We start from the raw sequence: 17,163 nt of genomic DNA, 5'->3' as shown, positions 1-17,163 counted from the left end.
AGGGCAGGAAGAGCGCGCGCGAGAGAGAGAGAGAGAGAGAGAGAGAGGAAGAGACAAGTTGAGGAGGAATCATGGACGGAGGTGTTGCAGCAACCAGCAATCAGGTAAAATCCAAAAATACTGACATGTTGGATATCTGTGCAGTCTGGGCAATGAATGACTGCTTGTTGTTTTTGTTGCACTTTATTAGTATTCATTAGCATGTTTTACTTAAATAAGCTTAGCTAAAACATGCTTAAATTAGCTTAAATAACATTTTACAACCTGTTACTTGCATTTAAATGTACCCAGGCTCCCTCTAAACAGGCTGGGTTTTAAATTGTTGTTTTTATTAGCTGATTTTTCCCTGATAGATCACAGCATGAAGGTATTAGAACAGCAGGAATTACTTTTGCAGATTTTACTGGTCTGAAATTTTTTAAAATGTAACTTAAAATGTCACTTTATTTTGATTTTTTGTCACAGGAAGAGAAAATATACAATTTGTAAAAAACAAAACAAATCAGTGTATCATCTTAGTTGTGCAATAGGTTACAAAATTCAGGGTTCAGTTGAGATGATGTGTCATGTCCGATTAAGGAAACACAATGGAACAGGACCCAAATGCAAGAATAAAAAACTTAAATACGTCTATTAAACAGAAGATCAAAACGACCAAATCATGACATTATGGATCGATTCATTGTTTGCATAAGATAAAAAAGAATGAAAGGAAACTAAATTTACGAATTTACCCAGGAATGTGGGAAATATTATTTTATAAAGTAAAGAAAGCATAAACTTACACCCAGATAATTAAAGTAACTAGAAAATTTCCTCTGGGGAAATTTTGAAAGAGCCACGGGGGCTACTGCCGGAGTGTGTACATTATGATGAGATTCGTATTTGAAATTCGAAATTCGTATCCTGTGAAGAAAGGTAATAGCACACCTATCCCGATCAAGACGCACGTTTTGATATATCATTTGTCCTACAACTCTTCTAATTGTAGGACAAGAAGCGAACCGAAATTGTATCTGGAAGAGGAAAGGATAAGAAGAAATCCACAGTATAACAATAAGCCCCGAGCACTGGTCCCTGCAGCTATAGCTGTAGGGACCAGTGCTCGGTGCAATTGCCCCGTGGCCCTAATAATATTAAACTCTAGAATGTCTGTGTATGGCAAATATCATGGGGTATGATGGAAACAGGTCAGAGATTATCTGTGTAATCCATTCACCAATATCTACTATTGGGCTTCGACGAGCAGTACTTTTGTGTCCATGTACAGGAACCTGATGAGGAGCCTCAGACAGCAGGACCACAGCAACAGGAATCTTCTGACTGCAGCCCTCCAAGCAAGCAGTATGAGAGGTGCAAGCACAAGTGTCTCATTTGTGGGAAACTGTATGCTGATATAGTCCAGCACCTGAGAAGCACAGAAAAGGTGGTCAACAAAACAGAGTTGAGTCTTCTGAGCAAGTTTTCTCATCGACAGTAAGTGTCCTGTTTCCTCTTCAGGATGCTCTTAAAGAAGCTTCTTATGGTGCTTTTTCACTATCAATGAAATAGGGTCCAAAACACTATTGTTAATCAGTGTTGTATAGTAAGTTGTTGCTTTTAAATAATCACTGTAATAAAAGTGCTTTTTTCAGTAACAAATAACGTAATGCAAATGTAAATATCGGTCTGTGATGTATGAGGCTACAACTGATTTTGCAAAAGTCTCTCAAAAATAGATGCAAGGCAGGTCATGAATAATCTGTATTAGCAAGTGTCATATGTTTTTTTTTAACATTTTTAAGTGTTAAGTGTTACACATGTTACAAAGAAATGTGTGCATATTTTCTTAGTACACTGTTTCATTTCACACTTCTTACAAACATTTTTTCTACTACTAAATCAAAGACTCTTCTTGCTTCTCCAGTTTTCGTGCAAATCTGGACTGCCCAGTGCGTTTCTGCAAGTCTAAATATATTAACCGACTCGACAAGCATCTGCAAAGGATCCACAGCCTGAAGGTAGTCCCTCTGTGTGATTTATGTGTATTGTTGAGTTAGGTTGAGATCTTAAACCCAGCAACTGTGGTCCTTGTTGTGCTTCTTGTTCTTCCTTGCTGTGTGGTGGGTCTGTGGTCTTCATTTGATCCTTGTGTGGTTAATATAGATTCAGAAATGCTGTATTTATTTAGTGCTACAAATCCCACAGAAAGAATATTGCTGGTTAAATACATGCATGATGCTAAAGTTAATGAGATATCAATAATGTAACTTTTTTCAGACAGAATGAAATGATTTACTAAATGTACGTTCTGCTTTTTTTGCAGAAGCCAATGGTTACACTGTACATCCAGAAAGCGAAGGACAGATACATTGCGAGAGAACTGGCCCTCCTACGTGCCTCGAAACCCACACCACCAATGGTCTCACATCTTGACGAGGTGGATGATGCAGCAATCGAAGAGGGTGTCAGGAGGGTGATAGAGGCTGCTTCCCATGCTGCAGCTTCTACCACTGTGCCTCCTCTTTCGGGCCCCGTGTCTAGTTCTCCCCTTGCCAGCCAGGGTTCTTGTGACCCAAAAACAAAAACTATGCAGGATCCTTCTCCCTCAACCAGCCAGGCTTCCTGTGACCCAGAAATACCAGTGATGCAGGATCCTTCTCCCTCAACCAGACAGGCTTCCTGTGACCCAGAAATACCAGCGATGCAGGATCCTTCTCACTCAACCAGCCAGGCTTCTTGTGACCCAGAAATACCAGCGATGCAGGATCCTTCTCCTTCAACCAGCCATGCTTCTTGTGACCCAGAAATACCAGCAATGCAGGATCCTTCTCCCTCAACCAGACAGGCTTCCTGTGACCCAGAAATACCAGCGATGCAGGATCCTTCTCCCTCAACCAGACAGGCTTCCTGTGACCCAGAAATACCAGCGATGCAGGATCCTTCTCTCTCAACCAGCCAGGCTTCTTATGACCCAGAAGCACCAGCTATGCTGGATCTTTTTCCCTCAACCAGCCAGGCTTCCTGCTACACAGGAACAGTTGACCAACAGGCCAAGCGAACTAGAAGGCGTTCTGTCCTGAGGGCCCCTGATCCTGGGTGCAGGAACTGCCAGCTTCTCTTTGCCGAACTAAACGTGGTGAAGAACCTGCTCCAGATTGAGATTGAGAGGAACCATGAGCTCAAGCAGCTACATTCTTCAACAATGCGTGCAACTGTGAGTGTTGGGTTATTCCTTTGGTGTACTTCTGAAATGTGACCAATTGTTTCAGTAACTCTTGATTAAATAAATCTGCTTCATGTGCTTTTTTCAGGCAGCAAAACATCGCAGACGTGCACCATTTCCCCCCAGCAAAGCCCCTCGCTATGGTGAAGATACCCTCATATAGTAGTCACTGTACTAGTATTGAACTTGAAATATAGGGGATGTTGTGTTAATATGCAGATTGTAAAGACATCTGAGGTCAGTGATTTAAGAAAGAAGACCATGCAAAAATATTTGATTTGCTTTATATTCTTTCCTCTTTAGTGAGATTGGTCGAGGAATTTAGGGGCCACACAGAAGGTGCCAACCCCAGTAGGAAAACGTCTGAAAACGCCAAGCAGCGAGCCAAACATGTTCGGGATTTTCTAGAGTACATGGCAGACTCATCGATCCCAAATGTTGACCTTCTTTTCCTGAGCAACCACGCTAGAATCCGTGGGTAAGTACTGTCAGGAAAACGTGTTTGTTTATTTGAGAGAAGACAAACTACGACGTGCTCTTAACTATTTATTTTCAAATTGGATTATTAAAAGTACATGATCATGGACCTTTTCTGTTTGGAAAAACACAGTCAGCGGATCGCTGTTACTCTGTATCCAGCCTCCCAGAAAAGGATAAAGATTGTTAACACATATTCACTATATGATGTGCAGCATGCAAATTACAAGTCAACATTGATTATTATGATTGGCTAAACTGGTGGGAAGAAACCGTGGTTTAGACATAGCTCTTCCTTCGTTGGTGCACAGGCTGGTCTCAGCCTCTTGGCCCACGAACCATCCATCCACAGAAGACATCACCCTGTTGAAAGATCCTCCCTATACTATCTCACCTGCACCATGTTTGGAGTCTTTCTATGGTCTTAGGCTCCATTGTCTCTGTTACTTTCTCCCATCACTTGCTTGCATCCTTCGCATGACCTTGGCCACAGCTTCAGGCTGATTCTTTGAAAACAAAGGCACCTGTGTAACTTGGTGTACAGGCCTATCTTTAAACAATTGCATCAAATGTCACAGTATGAGCTACAGTAAAAAGTCACTTTTAGTGCAGACTTGTGATTCAGTGCATGTTTGTTAGTAATAATAATAATAGCTAGTAATAATAAAGGGACTTTCAGAGTATCCTGGTTTATTTCTCACATGTATTAATCCTTAACACCATGGGACTAATGCGTCATACCCTCTCATTGTTGGACAGGTCACAACAACTCAATGATTAGTAACACAGTATCTTTGATTATTGCATACAAACACAATATGTGATTCAAGGCACACTACACTGTCTCGAGGTAGGAAGTATAGCTGTATTAATCAGAGGTAGGAAAGGGTCACTTGATCAGCTTTATCAATAAGAGGTAAAATAAGTGACTTAATCAATAGGAGAGGTAAAACACTATTTGATTATAAAAGAGATAAAACACTCCTTACAGATATCAGGGGATGGTGTAATCAGCACAAGAAACAAAAATATCCCTAACAGTACTACACTGTAAGAAGCATCAGTGTGTCACAGGGTAGAGGACATGACTGTATTTGTATTTTTGTCTTTCAAGTTTTGTTGCAGACCTTCAGGAAAAAGGCTTCAAACCCCCAACACAGAGAAACTATTTGATGGATGTTGTGGCCTTTATGAAATATATTTCAAACATGGCACCACCATCTGTCAGACTGAGAACAAAAAAAATCAATGCCATCTTGGTAGAGCTGAGGGCCCGGATCAGAGATATTGGCCGGGATGTGGTCGGGCACCAGCTCAGTGTGAGGCGAAGTAAATCTGGTATGTTTAACATTTATAACCCCACGTCCAAACATCAACATCACATCGTTAAAAGCAGGGAACATGCATATAATAAATGCTATTCAAAATTTCAGAGAGACTGGTCAAGGCACAGAAACATGCATGGTTTATAGATGAGGCTCCGAAGAAGATCACTGCAGTACTGGGTATGAATCATTGCTCAGCATAAGTTTCAGATTTGTAAAAATAAGGTTTATTTAATGTTATGGGGCTTCTCCAGACTCAAACTTTGGGTGAAGATACCGTTCTGCAGATTTTACATTACAGGGATTAACATCTACAAACTGGGTTTTTATATATGGGCTGGTCTCTGCTGCTTTTGTGTGGCCAACGTGTGGTACTTAGGTAAGAACATCATCATTGTGAGTGAATGCATACAATGTCCTTCCTCTGCTTTTACAGTTGACCTTGAGAAGCATCCAGAGGACCGAGCATGTCTGAAAGAGTTTTTTGGACTGCTGGGTGGCTATATTATTGCAACAACAGGCCACCGAAAGGGTGTTGTGATCAACATGACCAGAAAGGAGGTCAAGGCAGCAGAAAAGACTAAGCAGGGTGCCCGCATCATCCGTGTAAGTGCAAACATTATTACAAAAACTGAAAGGACACAAGAGACATACACATTTTTATATCAGTTGGTCAGAGTGAAAAGTCAACTTTCCTGAATTATTAGGTTGGACAGCACAAGACTCAAAGGTACTTTGGTGAAGCAGCTGTACCCCTCAAGCCAAGCGAGTATTCCTGGTTGCAGCGTTACAACCTGCTTCGAAACAGAATTGAAGGAGGCAAAGAGGCTTCTACCTTCTTTCACACAACCAGTGGAGGTGTCCTGCTGAAGCTGTCTGAATATTTCAAGGAGGCCTGGGAGGGGATGGGCTTGGGGACAGCCCCAACTTTCAACATGCTGCGCTCCTCTGTTGCCACTTATGTGAGATAACTTCTCATGGTTTTTTGTATCTTAAAAACAATTAAGTGTGGTGAAAACTTAATGAATTTTGCACTTGTATATATTTCTTTTTTACATTCATTCCCCAGGCCAAGCGGCAGTTGGGCCATAAAACCTACCAGAAAGTGGCGACTTTTATGTGCCATGATGCAAACACAGCCAAAAGATTTTATCAAGGTTTTTTAAACAATCTAAATCAAACCTATTTTTTCTTGTAGTATCCATCAACTTGTATTCATTTTATCCATTTCTTTGCACAGCGGAGGACCCAGCAGAGGTCACACTCCAGAGTAGAGGATTGTCAATGATGGCAATTTCTACATATGCTGCAAAGACAAGGAAACGCAGAGAGAAACACAAGAAAGACAACACCATGACCATTGCTTCTGAAAGGGAGGACAACGAACCTGCACAAAATGAAGACAATCAGGGGTTTGAAGAGGAGGAGCAGGAACCATTGGGCCAAGAGAAGCCTGTGAGAAAAAGGCTTAACCAGCTGTACAGCAACAAGATCCTTGTGCCCTCAGACCAGCAGGTGAGACATGTGACTAGCTGCAGTGTTTCCACACACAAATTAAAAATACGTCATTCTAAAATGAGCTTAATATACTTTATTTTTCCTAAAAAAAGATGGTGAGCTCATCTGATGAGGATGATGCAGGTGATATGAAAACCACACTTACTGAAACAGTACCAGATCCTGAAGAGGATGAGGAACATGTGCCAAAAAGGACTTACCAGCTGCGTGAGAAAAGGGCATCTGTGCCTTTGAACCAACAAATGGTGAGTTTTGACAGTTTTCAGTACTTCCACATATTACAAAGCTTTTAATATTCTTTTGACTTTTCATTAAAAAACAGACGATGACCTCTTTTAAACAGGATGGAACAGATAAAAGGGAGGTTGAGTGCCCTTTCCAGAAAATAGAGGTGAGAGTAATAATTAGATTCAGTGCTTCCCCACATTCTACTAGCTTTCAATTCAAAATCAGTAAAATGAATCTTGTGTTACCTAAAAACAGAGCTTTAGTTCATCTGAAGGTGATGGCTCCGCTGATGAATGGAAACCCACACAGCAGGGATCTGAGACTGATTCTGAAGAAGAGGAGGAACAAGTCCTACAAAGGGTTCACAAGGTGACCAAAAGAAAGAGATCTGAGAGCCTTGTCCTGCAAAGAGAGGTGAGATCTATCATCAGTTTAAGTGTTTAAAAGTACTGAAGACCTTCAGAGCTAAATGAGTTAGAGTTTTAATGAGTTAAAACCACACAGGAGGAATCAGAGGGTGATTTTGAAGAAGAGGATGAACAGATCATAGGAAGGGTTCACAAGGTGGCCAAAAGAAAGAGATCTGAGAGCTCTGTCCTGCAAAGAGAGGTGAGTCATTATCAGTGTAAATGCTTCGGAAAATACTAAAAGCTTTCCAAATGAACAAATTATTTTTGTCTTTCATAAAACCAGCTGAGGAGCTCATCTGAAGTTGAGCGGGTTGGTTCAAGGGTCCGTGCACTGAGAGTAACAGAAAAGGAATCAGAGGAGGAGTGTACGAGAGGAGAGAGTCCATGTCTGCCTGAGAAAGAAGAGGAAGCCCAGTCAAAAGGAAATATGGGGGAAAGTGGTGAGGAAGATGTGTTGCAGAATGAGGTAAGTGAAGTAGCTAGTACATCAAACAAGCAATAATCATATCACAAAAAGATAAAGTTTTACCACATTAGCAAAATAAAAACTTGAAACTTGGCTTTTAAAACCCACACTTGTCTATTTCATTTGTTCTTTAATTCATATTGCTAAATTAACAGGACACACGAGCATTGATGAGCCAATCTCCAGACCTAAAACTGAATACAGCCCTGGTTTCAGTGAGTCCTGTCACTCTCAAGACAGTATAATGTCAACATATACCACCATATACCACATATAACACAAACAAGAAAAGCTGTTACTGATGTCTCGTCAGAAAAAGTATTTTACAGTAAACAGACTTGTTTAGACATCAGGTCCATTCTTTGCAATAAAGGGACTCTTACATAGATGTTGGATCTTTGCCATTGTGTGTAGGTGATAAAATGGGTTTCTATAAGGCCAACAAATCAAAATGATAACTTCTGGCTGTGAAGTAGATCTGCTCACTTTTTGTTAATAATTAGTGGCTTTCTAAACTGTTTACAACATGCTTTGACCTTTTCCCACAGAATGACAAGGTGGCAGTCAAAGTCTGTCCTGGTGTAAGAGCACTGCACTAAAACACACCTGAACATCCGAGCTAGACGAACTACATGATCTAGAATATATTTTCACACCTTATTTCTTTTTCTTTTTTTTAGATGCAGCAGGCTTTTGTAAGACCAGGAACGGCAAAAATGTTGTCAACTCACTCAAGAAAAACTGTGTGTGACCGAGTCAGTATGGTGAATAAGATGGTTTTCCACCAGTCATCTTTGTTTGAAGACATCATGCCAATATCTGGTAATTATGGGAAAATATGACAAAGTGAAGTAATGGAGCCTGGACAAGAAAAGTTGCATTTTATAATACATTTATGTATTTATCATACACTTTTAAGGTGACAACATTAAACACCAGGCTGGATCCACAGTTGGACAGATGATTCCCTCAGGTACATACATAGTACAGTGCACAGGATAAATACTGGTGCAGTTTTCAATAGTAACCAATCATTATTAACTTAACATAAAGGATCCATGGGGAAAACTGTGTCCAAAGAGTGGCTATTGGAGAATGAAGTCTCAGTGGGAGACACAACATTGCACAGGAGCCTGCCTGAAGAAAGGGGGGGGGGAAATGAAGGACAAGAAAAAGAAGGTGAAGTGGATGAGGGCTATTTGGAGATGTCAAAGATTGAAGGTGAAGACAGAAATAAGACAGAAGATGAGCTAAGAGAAGGACAAAAGACAGAGAAAGAGACACGGGAAGAGACTTTGGAGAAGATGGACAGTGATGGTGAAGAAGGACAAAGGGCAGAGGAAAAGATCCACAGTGATGGTAGAGCAGGACAAAAGACAAAGAAAATGATTCTGGAAGAAACCTTGGAGAAGATGGAGAGTAAGAGTGAAAAGGGAAAGAAGAGAGAAACAAAGATTCAAGAGAAGACTTTGGAGAACATGGAGGGTAAGAGTGAAAAGGGAAAGAAGAGAGAAACAAAGATTCAAGATGAGCCTGTGGTGATGACGAGGAGTAAAGTTAAAGAAGTGCAGAAGAGAAAGATAATAGAGGAGCATCTGGAGAAGAGTGAGAGGGGAAGGGGAAAGAAGAGAGAAACAAAGATTCAAGAGAAGACTTTGGAGAACATGGAAGGTAAGCGTAAAAAGGGAAAGAAGAGAGAAACAAAGATTCAAGATGAGCCTGTGGTGATGACGAGGAGTAAAGTTAAAGAAGTGCAAAAGAGAAAGATAAAAGAGGAGCACTGGAGAAGAGTGAGAGGGAAAGTGAAGAAGGATCAAGTGGAGCAGCAGAAAAAACCTGGAAGATACCTTTGAAGAGAAGGAAATTTCAAGAATGACAGGAAGAAAGGAGAAGGCAGGAGGAAATAGAAACTGTTCAAAACTTATGCAACATTAAAATGTTCAGTCACCATACAGAGTTCCTTGAATTTGATGTGTTCAATAGAACTGCTCAACCTGAAAAATAGTGGAATTTATTTTTCCGCAGTTCATAAGTCCGGTAATAGAATAGAATAGAATAGAATAGCCTTTATTCGTCCCACAGTGGGGAAATTCCGGAGAATAAAAAATAAATATAACAGTATATACAATATAAACAGGAAAAAGACAAAAAAAAACAACAACAACGACATACATTGACATACAGTGACAAACAGAAACAACGGCAAGACAATGGCAACAGTGCATAATGGATAATTTAAAAAAATCTGCATGTTTGAGTATCTATTGCACATAACAGTTTATTATTGAGTCCGAGTGTATGAGTGGTCTACTTAGAGCAGTGCTGGTTAATCCTAGCATTTAAATCTTTACAAAGTTTAGCTAAACATCTCAGGGATCTCAGGCTGAAAGTTTTGTCAGTTATTCTGCACTCCATGTGGGCCATTCCTGTGGTGGTTTGAACCCTCTCAGTCTTTCCATCTGCCAATGAGGTCCATATTTGGCCAAACAGGTCAAAGTTATTCTCGAGCCACCTTTGTACTTTTAATAAATAAAGGGTTATACTGTAATGTTAGATCTAACCAATAGTGCAGAGTCACTGACTAAACATTTCTAAACCAGTTTCTAGAAGTTGGAGGCCCTAATTTATTTCTAAGTTATTTCTCCTAGTTCAAGTTTCAGGCCTCCATCTGCTTTGGTGACCAAATGAGGTCAAAAGAGCAACTGGTCTGGGAAGGCCTCAGTCAGTGTCAAAGGTCATTGGAGATCATCCTTTCATTGTATATATTAAAAAAAAAATCTGGAATTGCAATTCACAGGGCATGGTCCTTGGTGGGCCGAGATAATGTGTATAAACTTTGGTGGATGTAGCCCCAAGGATTCACTTAACAAGCCAATAGAGCACCAACACCTACAGATGGTCTAAGGGTGTATAAGTCTAAGGGGCTGGATCTTTCTTGGTCCAACCAGAGAAACTTTTTTTCCTCTCAAGCTAGAAGTCTGAAAGTTTTGTCAGTGATTTTGCACTCCACGTGGGCCAGTCCTGTGGGGGTTTGAACCCTCTCAGTCTTTTCATCTGCCCATGAGGGCCATATTTGGCCAAACAGGTCACAGTCATTCTCTAGCCAACTTTGTTTTTTTTTTTTTTTTGAAAAATATTTTTATTGCATTTTTTCAAAACACACAGAACTGCTCAGACATGACAGAAAAGAGGAGGAAAAAAACGGAATGTGGGTACAGCAAATAGAAAAATGTTATGGAAATAAAAATAAATGACCAGCCCCCTTCCCATCAATCTCCTGCAGCAAGACATGGCAGTATCCAGATGACAATCAATACAGAGCATACAAGCACAACAAGGCAGGAAGGTGCTTGTTAGAAAGTGAGCACTTAGAACAATGTTATGGAAACAGGCTAGGCTGATTTGGGAAATCCACAAAGCAAGCAGGATGAAAGGCTGGGTCCAATATGTTGCAAGTAAGGGTTTCAGACCCTATGGAAAGCATCTATTTTGTAGTGAAACATACATGTGATGTATTCACTAGGAATGCAGTCCATAACGATGTTGTGCCATGATTTTTTTGTTGGAGCAACATTCTTGATCCAGATGAGCAGAATGTTCTTTCTAGCAGCAAAAGTTAGTATATTGAAAAGTCTCCTGTGTTTACTGTCAGTGATCTGATCATCCAGGAGACCAAGTATCAGGCATATAGGGTCCATCCGTATTGAGACACCAAAGATTGCAGTTAGTTCATTCACAATACTAGACCAGTACATTTGTAACTTCACACATGACCAGAGGCAGTGAAAGTAATCACCAGTCTCAGAATTGCATTTCCAGCAAAGCGGGGAATTACTTGCGTCCATTTCATTCTTGACAACAGGTGTTATATGTTTGCGATGTACAATTCTGATTCCGATTACACACAGAGATTTTCATGGCCTGAGACCAGACTTCCCGCCAGTCAGCATCATCTATGGCAATGCCAAGATCTTTCTCCCAAGCTTGCTTAGTGGCTTGTGAGGTATGAGGAGAATTAGAGTTTAGGGCTCTGTAAAAAACAGTAATGCATTTCTTACTAATCAGTAGAGACAGGGCCTTCTCAACACATGAAGTGGTGTTATTAGTCATTTAAGTGGTGTTTTTAATTATGAAATCTCTAATTTAATGTAAATACCTGTAAAAGTCACCTTGATTAAATAAACCAAATTGTTGTTACAACTGCTGAAAGGATAGTAAAATTTGGCAATTAAATAGATCACCTATTTTCTTCAGCCTCTGGGTGCTCCATACTTTAAAGCCCTGGTCCTTACAGCCTGGCAGGAAGTCCGGGTTGTCAAGAATGGGAGTGAGAGGAGATGTCAACTGAGCCCGGCTTCCTATAGAGCGAATGGATCTCCAGGCTCTGATGGTACTGAGAGTAATAGGGTTAGAGCAGAGTTTTTTGACAGATTCAGGGTTATTCATAAACAATAGATTTACCAAGGGACACTTTGACTGAGAGGACTCAATATCATGCCAAATGGAGGCTGGATCATAGTTGTGCCAGCTTGTAATCACCCGCAGGTGTGAAGCCAGTTGGTAAAATCTAAGATTTGGTACATGTAGCCCTCCATCACAACCTGCCATTTGAAGTTTTGTCATCTTGAGACGGGGCCTCCTCTTGCTCCAAATGAAGGAGGTTAGCCAGCCTTCAAGCACCTTAATAACCTTGCTTGACAATAATATAAGGATCATCTGCAGTGGATATAGCAGTCTGGGCAGGACGTTCATTTTTATAAGAGCCACCCTACCTAGCCAGGAAAGAGGGAGAGGGGCCCAGCGGTCTAAGTCAGCCCTTAGCATCCAAGAGGGGGGGGTGGGGGGAAGTTGGACTTAAACATCTGACCAAAGGTAGGTGTTACATGCACTCCTAAGTAAATGAAACCGGAAAGGGCTCATTCATATCTGGAACTCAAGTTAAAGATCCCAGGGGCATAGCTTCAGATTTTGCAATGTTAATTTTACATTCCAACAAGACGGTGAATGACGAAATGACCTTAAGCAAGTAGGGAACAGAAGTTTGGGGTTGCGATAGATGTATCAAAATGTCATCAGCTTATAAGGTGATTTTGTGTTCCCTTTCACCAACGAAAATACCAGAAATTAAAGTGTTTTGCCTTACTGCCTGGGGCAGCGGCTCAACAGCAATATCAAATAACAAGGGGCTGAGGGGGTTGCCCTGTCTATTCCTGTGGTGGAGGGGGAAATTGTTGGATCTCAGCCCGTTAGTCAGAACCGCCGCTGTCGGAGTACTATACAGAACCCTAATCAAATTCACAAAGTTATCGCCTAGGCCAAATTCTTCCAAAGCATAGAACAAATACGACCACTCGACCCGGTCGAATACCTTCTCAGCGTCAAGAGACAGCACGAGGGCCAGGTCCTGACATCTCTGGGTTAGTTGGATGATGTCTACGTTAAGGAGCCTCCTCAGATTATCACAGGAGTTCTGGCCCTTGACAAAACCGGTTTGGTCCTCCTTGACAATATGGGGCAGCACCTTCTCTAAACGTGGGGCCAGAATTTTGGAGAGTAGTTTTTGGTCAGAGTTGAGTAGGGCTATTGGCCTGTATGAGGTGCAGCTTTCGGGGCATTTTCCTTTTTTAAGGATGAGAGAAATATTGGCCTCCCTGAGGGACTGAGGTAGGATCCCATTTTCAAACGAATGATTGAGCATAGACAACAAAAGGTCTAAGAGAATATCACTAAACACCTTATAAAACTCACATCCAAATCCATCTGGCCCGGGGCCTTACCGGATGGCATAGATTTCAAAGCAAGTAGCACTTCCTCTCTAGTAATTGGGGCATTTAGTTGTAATTTTTGATTATCCGTAGCTTTGGGGAGTCTCAAATCTGCATAAAACTTATGCATAAGGGTAAGGGCATTGTCAGGCTGTTCAGAACTATATAGGTTGGAATTAAATGATGCAAAGTGTTTATTAATCGTTCTAGTATCAAACAATCTAACACCACTAGGGTCAGTAATAGAGACTATATTTTGAGAATCTGCCCTATTTTTGACAAGACTGGCAAGATATTTTCCAGGTTTGTCCCCAAACTCATATAGTTTCTGCCTGGCAAGTTTAAGGGACTGCTTAGAGTCCTGAATCATAAAAGTATTCAATGCAGCACGTGCAGATAACATTTCATTGAGTAAATCAGGACTCGAGCTAGATGTGTGATTTTTCTCCAATTCAGCTAGTCGGGATTCAAGACGTTTACGCTGCTGTGTACGCTGCTCCAACAATCTCATGAATGCTGGAGTCATCTTTAAGTCACTTCCTGTTGTGTGAAATAGAGGTGTCATGACTGTATCTCCATACACCCATATTTGAACATATAGGTCTCAGTCATTCTCTAGCCAACTTTGTATTTTTAATAAATAAAGGGTCTCAGAGGTAAAAGTTGGGTGTTTAAGCCTTTAGATACTGAGAAAGTGGTCTTCAATAATCTCACGAATGCTGGAGTCATGCTTAAGTTACTTCCTGTTGTGTGAAACAGAGGTGTCATGACTGCAATAAAATGTGGGGATGTTGGTTCCAACAACCAACATCTGCGGTATAAACCCAACATCTCCATATTAGACCCTTTTGTGGAAAAAACCTGTAGGAAATACTAAATCAAATCAAATCAAATTTTATTTATATAGCCCACATTCACAAATCACAGTTTGCCTTGGAGGGCTTTACAATCTGCACAGAGACGATACCCTCTGTCCTTAGACCCTCAGTTAAAGTGAGGAAAAACTTGCCCCCAAAAAACCCTTTTAGCAGGGGAAAAAAGGTGGAAGAAACCTCAGGAAGAACGCAGAGGAGGGATCCTTCTCCCAGGATGGGCAGACATGCAATGAGTGGCTCGTGTACAGAACAGATCAGATAGGGTCTAATAAAGAAATGTTGGGTCTATACTGTAATGTTGGATCTGACCAATAGTGCAGAATCACTGACTAAACATTTCTAAACCAGTTTCTAGAAGTTGGAGGCCCTAATTTATTTCTAAGTTATTTCTCCTAGTTCAAGTTTCAGGCCTCCATCTGCTTTGGTGACCAAATCATGTCAAAAGAGCAACTGGTCTGGGAAGGCCTCGGTCAGTGTCAAAGGTCATTGTAGATCATCCTTTCATTGTATACATAAAAAAAAATCTGCAACTGCAATTCACAGGACATTGTCCTTTGGGGGCCTAGATAATGTGTATAAACTTTGGTGGATGTAGCCCCAAGGATTCACTTAATAGGCCAATCCAGCACCAACACCTACAGATGGTCTAACGGTGTATAGGTCCAAGGGTCTGGATCTTTCTTGGTCCCACCAGAAAAACCTTTTTCCTCTCAGGCTAGAAGGCTGAAAGTTTTGTCAGTGATTTTGCACTACATGTGGGCCAGTCCTGTGGTGGTTTGAACCCTGAAGTCCTTTCATCTGCCCATGAGGGGTCACTCCATTTGAATTTTTTCTCCAGTTTTAGGCACATAACTGGGCCAATATAGCTCCAAATGAGCTGAACTTGTCAGGAAGCACTTATATTACATGACCAAACCAGGTTCTAGACGTTGGAGGCCAAAAGTTATTACTGAAGCTACGTTCAGTATGGTAGTAGCAACATAACATGTTTCCTGGATAACATGATTTTACACATCTCAGGGATCTGCTAGTTCAAGGTTCAGGCCTCCATCTGCTTTGGTGACCAAATGAGGTCAAAAGAGCAACTGGTCTGGGGAGGCCTCAGTCAAGGTCAAAGGTCATTGGAGACCATCCTCTCAGTATATACATTAAAAAAAAACCAACCTCTGCAACTCTGTCCCTTTAACCTAAAACTACACTGGCTGATTCACGAGCCCCCCAGCTCGTTGGTCCTGGTACATAGAAAGTTGAAATTCACAGGACATGGTCCTTGGTGGGCCTAGATAATGTGTATAAACTTTTTTCCTCTCAAGCTAGAAGGCTGAAAATGCTGTCAGTGATTCTGCACTTAAGTGATCTGTTGACAACGTTGGTGTAGAGAGAGAAATGCACACATCTTTGGGGGCTTCCAGTGCTTATTGTCCAGGTGCTGGATGTGATTTTCCCCAGCCTCACCTGCTGCCTCCTGTCTGTCAGGCAGTTTGTGATCCACTCAGAGGTGGAGGCTGGAACTGTGAGCTGGGTCAGTTTGGTGTGGAGGACTTTTGGAATGATGGTGTTGAACGCTGAGCTGAAGTCCACCAACAGGATCCTTGCATAGGTCCCTGGGGAGTCGAGGTGTTGGAGGATGTAGTGCAGTCCCATGTTGACTGCATGCTCCACTGACCTGTTTGCAGTCGTCAAAATGCGGGGGGTCCAACAGGGGTCCTGTGATGTCCTTCAGGAGAGTCAACACCAGTCTCTCAAATGTTTTTATGACTACAGACATCAGGGCGATGGGTCTGTAGTCATTCAGTCCTGAGATGGAAGGTTTCTTTGGGACTGGGATTGTTGTTGAGTGTCTGAAGCAGGAGGGGACTTCACACATCTCCAGTGGTCCTTGTGAAGATGGGGGACAGCTGGTCAGCGCAGACTTATAGACAGGAGGGTGAGATGCCGTCTGGACCTGGGCCTTCCTGGTCGTCTGTCTCCTGAAGAGCTGGTACACATCCCCTTCACAGATCCTCATTGATGGTGGGTGGTGAGTGGGGAGGGGTGAGGGTGGAGAAGGGGGTAGTGATGGTTGTCTGGTGTCAGGGTCAGAGTGGGTGAATAGAATAGAATAGAATATCCTTTATTCGTCCCACAGTGGGGAAATTCCACTTATTGCAGCAGCAAGAGGATAGAATAGTAATAAATAAATATTACAGTATATACAATATGAACAGGAAAAAAAAACAACAACAGTTACATAGAGCGACATACAGTGACAAAAAAACAACGGCAAGACAATGGCAACAGTACACAATGGATAATTTAAAAATCTGCATGTAAAATTGGGTGTCTATTGGACATAACAGTTTATTATTGAGTCTGAGTGTATGAGTGGTCTACTGAGAGCAGTGCTGGTTGAACAGTCTGACAGCAGCAGGAAGGAAGGACCTGCGGTACCTCTCCTTCACACACTTGGGATGAAGGAGTCTGTCACTGATGAAGCTGCTCAGTGCGGTAACAGTGTCCTGCATGGGGTGGGAGTCGTTCTCCATCATCCTCCTCTCTCCCACCACCTGCACTGAGTCAAGGGGGCAGCTCAGGACAGAGCTGGCCCTCTTTATCAGCTTGTCCAGTCTCTTCCTGTCAGCGATGGAAATGCTGCTGCTCCAGCAAACCACTCCGAAAAAGATGGCTGATGCTACCACAGTATCGAAGAAGGTCTTGAGGAGAGCTCCCTGCACTCCAAAGGACCTCAGTCTTCTAAGCATATAGAGTCTGCTCTGGCCTTTTTTGTAGAGAGCATCAGTGTTTACAGTCCAGTCCAGTTTATTGTTTGGGTGAACACTCAGGCACTTATAAGAGTCCACTCTCTCAATGTCCATTCCCTGGATGTTCATCGGTGTCGGGAGGGAGTGGCTGCG

At 41.8% G+C, this 17,163-nt stretch overlaps 1 long non-coding RNA gene across 1 annotated transcript; it reads left to right on the top strand.

Annotated features, from left to right (window-relative positions):
* The first annotated feature begins 4,927 nt into the window (after window positions 1–4,927).
* LOC311268029 lies at window positions 4,928–5,530 on the top strand. Its single transcript, XR_014623905.1, has 3 exons — window positions 4,928–5,020; window positions 5,116–5,187; window positions 5,444–5,530. It is a non-coding gene; the product is annotated as an uncharacterized lncRNA (long non-coding RNA).
* The last annotated feature ends 11,633 nt before the right edge of the window (window positions 5,531–17,163 follow it).

This window comes from Pagrus pagrus, assembly GCF_965226575.1.
Source record: "Pagrus pagrus genome assembly, chromosome: 13".
Taxonomy (NCBI): domain Eukaryota; kingdom Metazoa; phylum Chordata; class Actinopteri; order Spariformes; family Sparidae; genus Pagrus; species Pagrus pagrus.
Note: the sequence above shows the minus strand (reverse complement) of the source record. Positions and strands in the feature narration are given on the sequence as shown.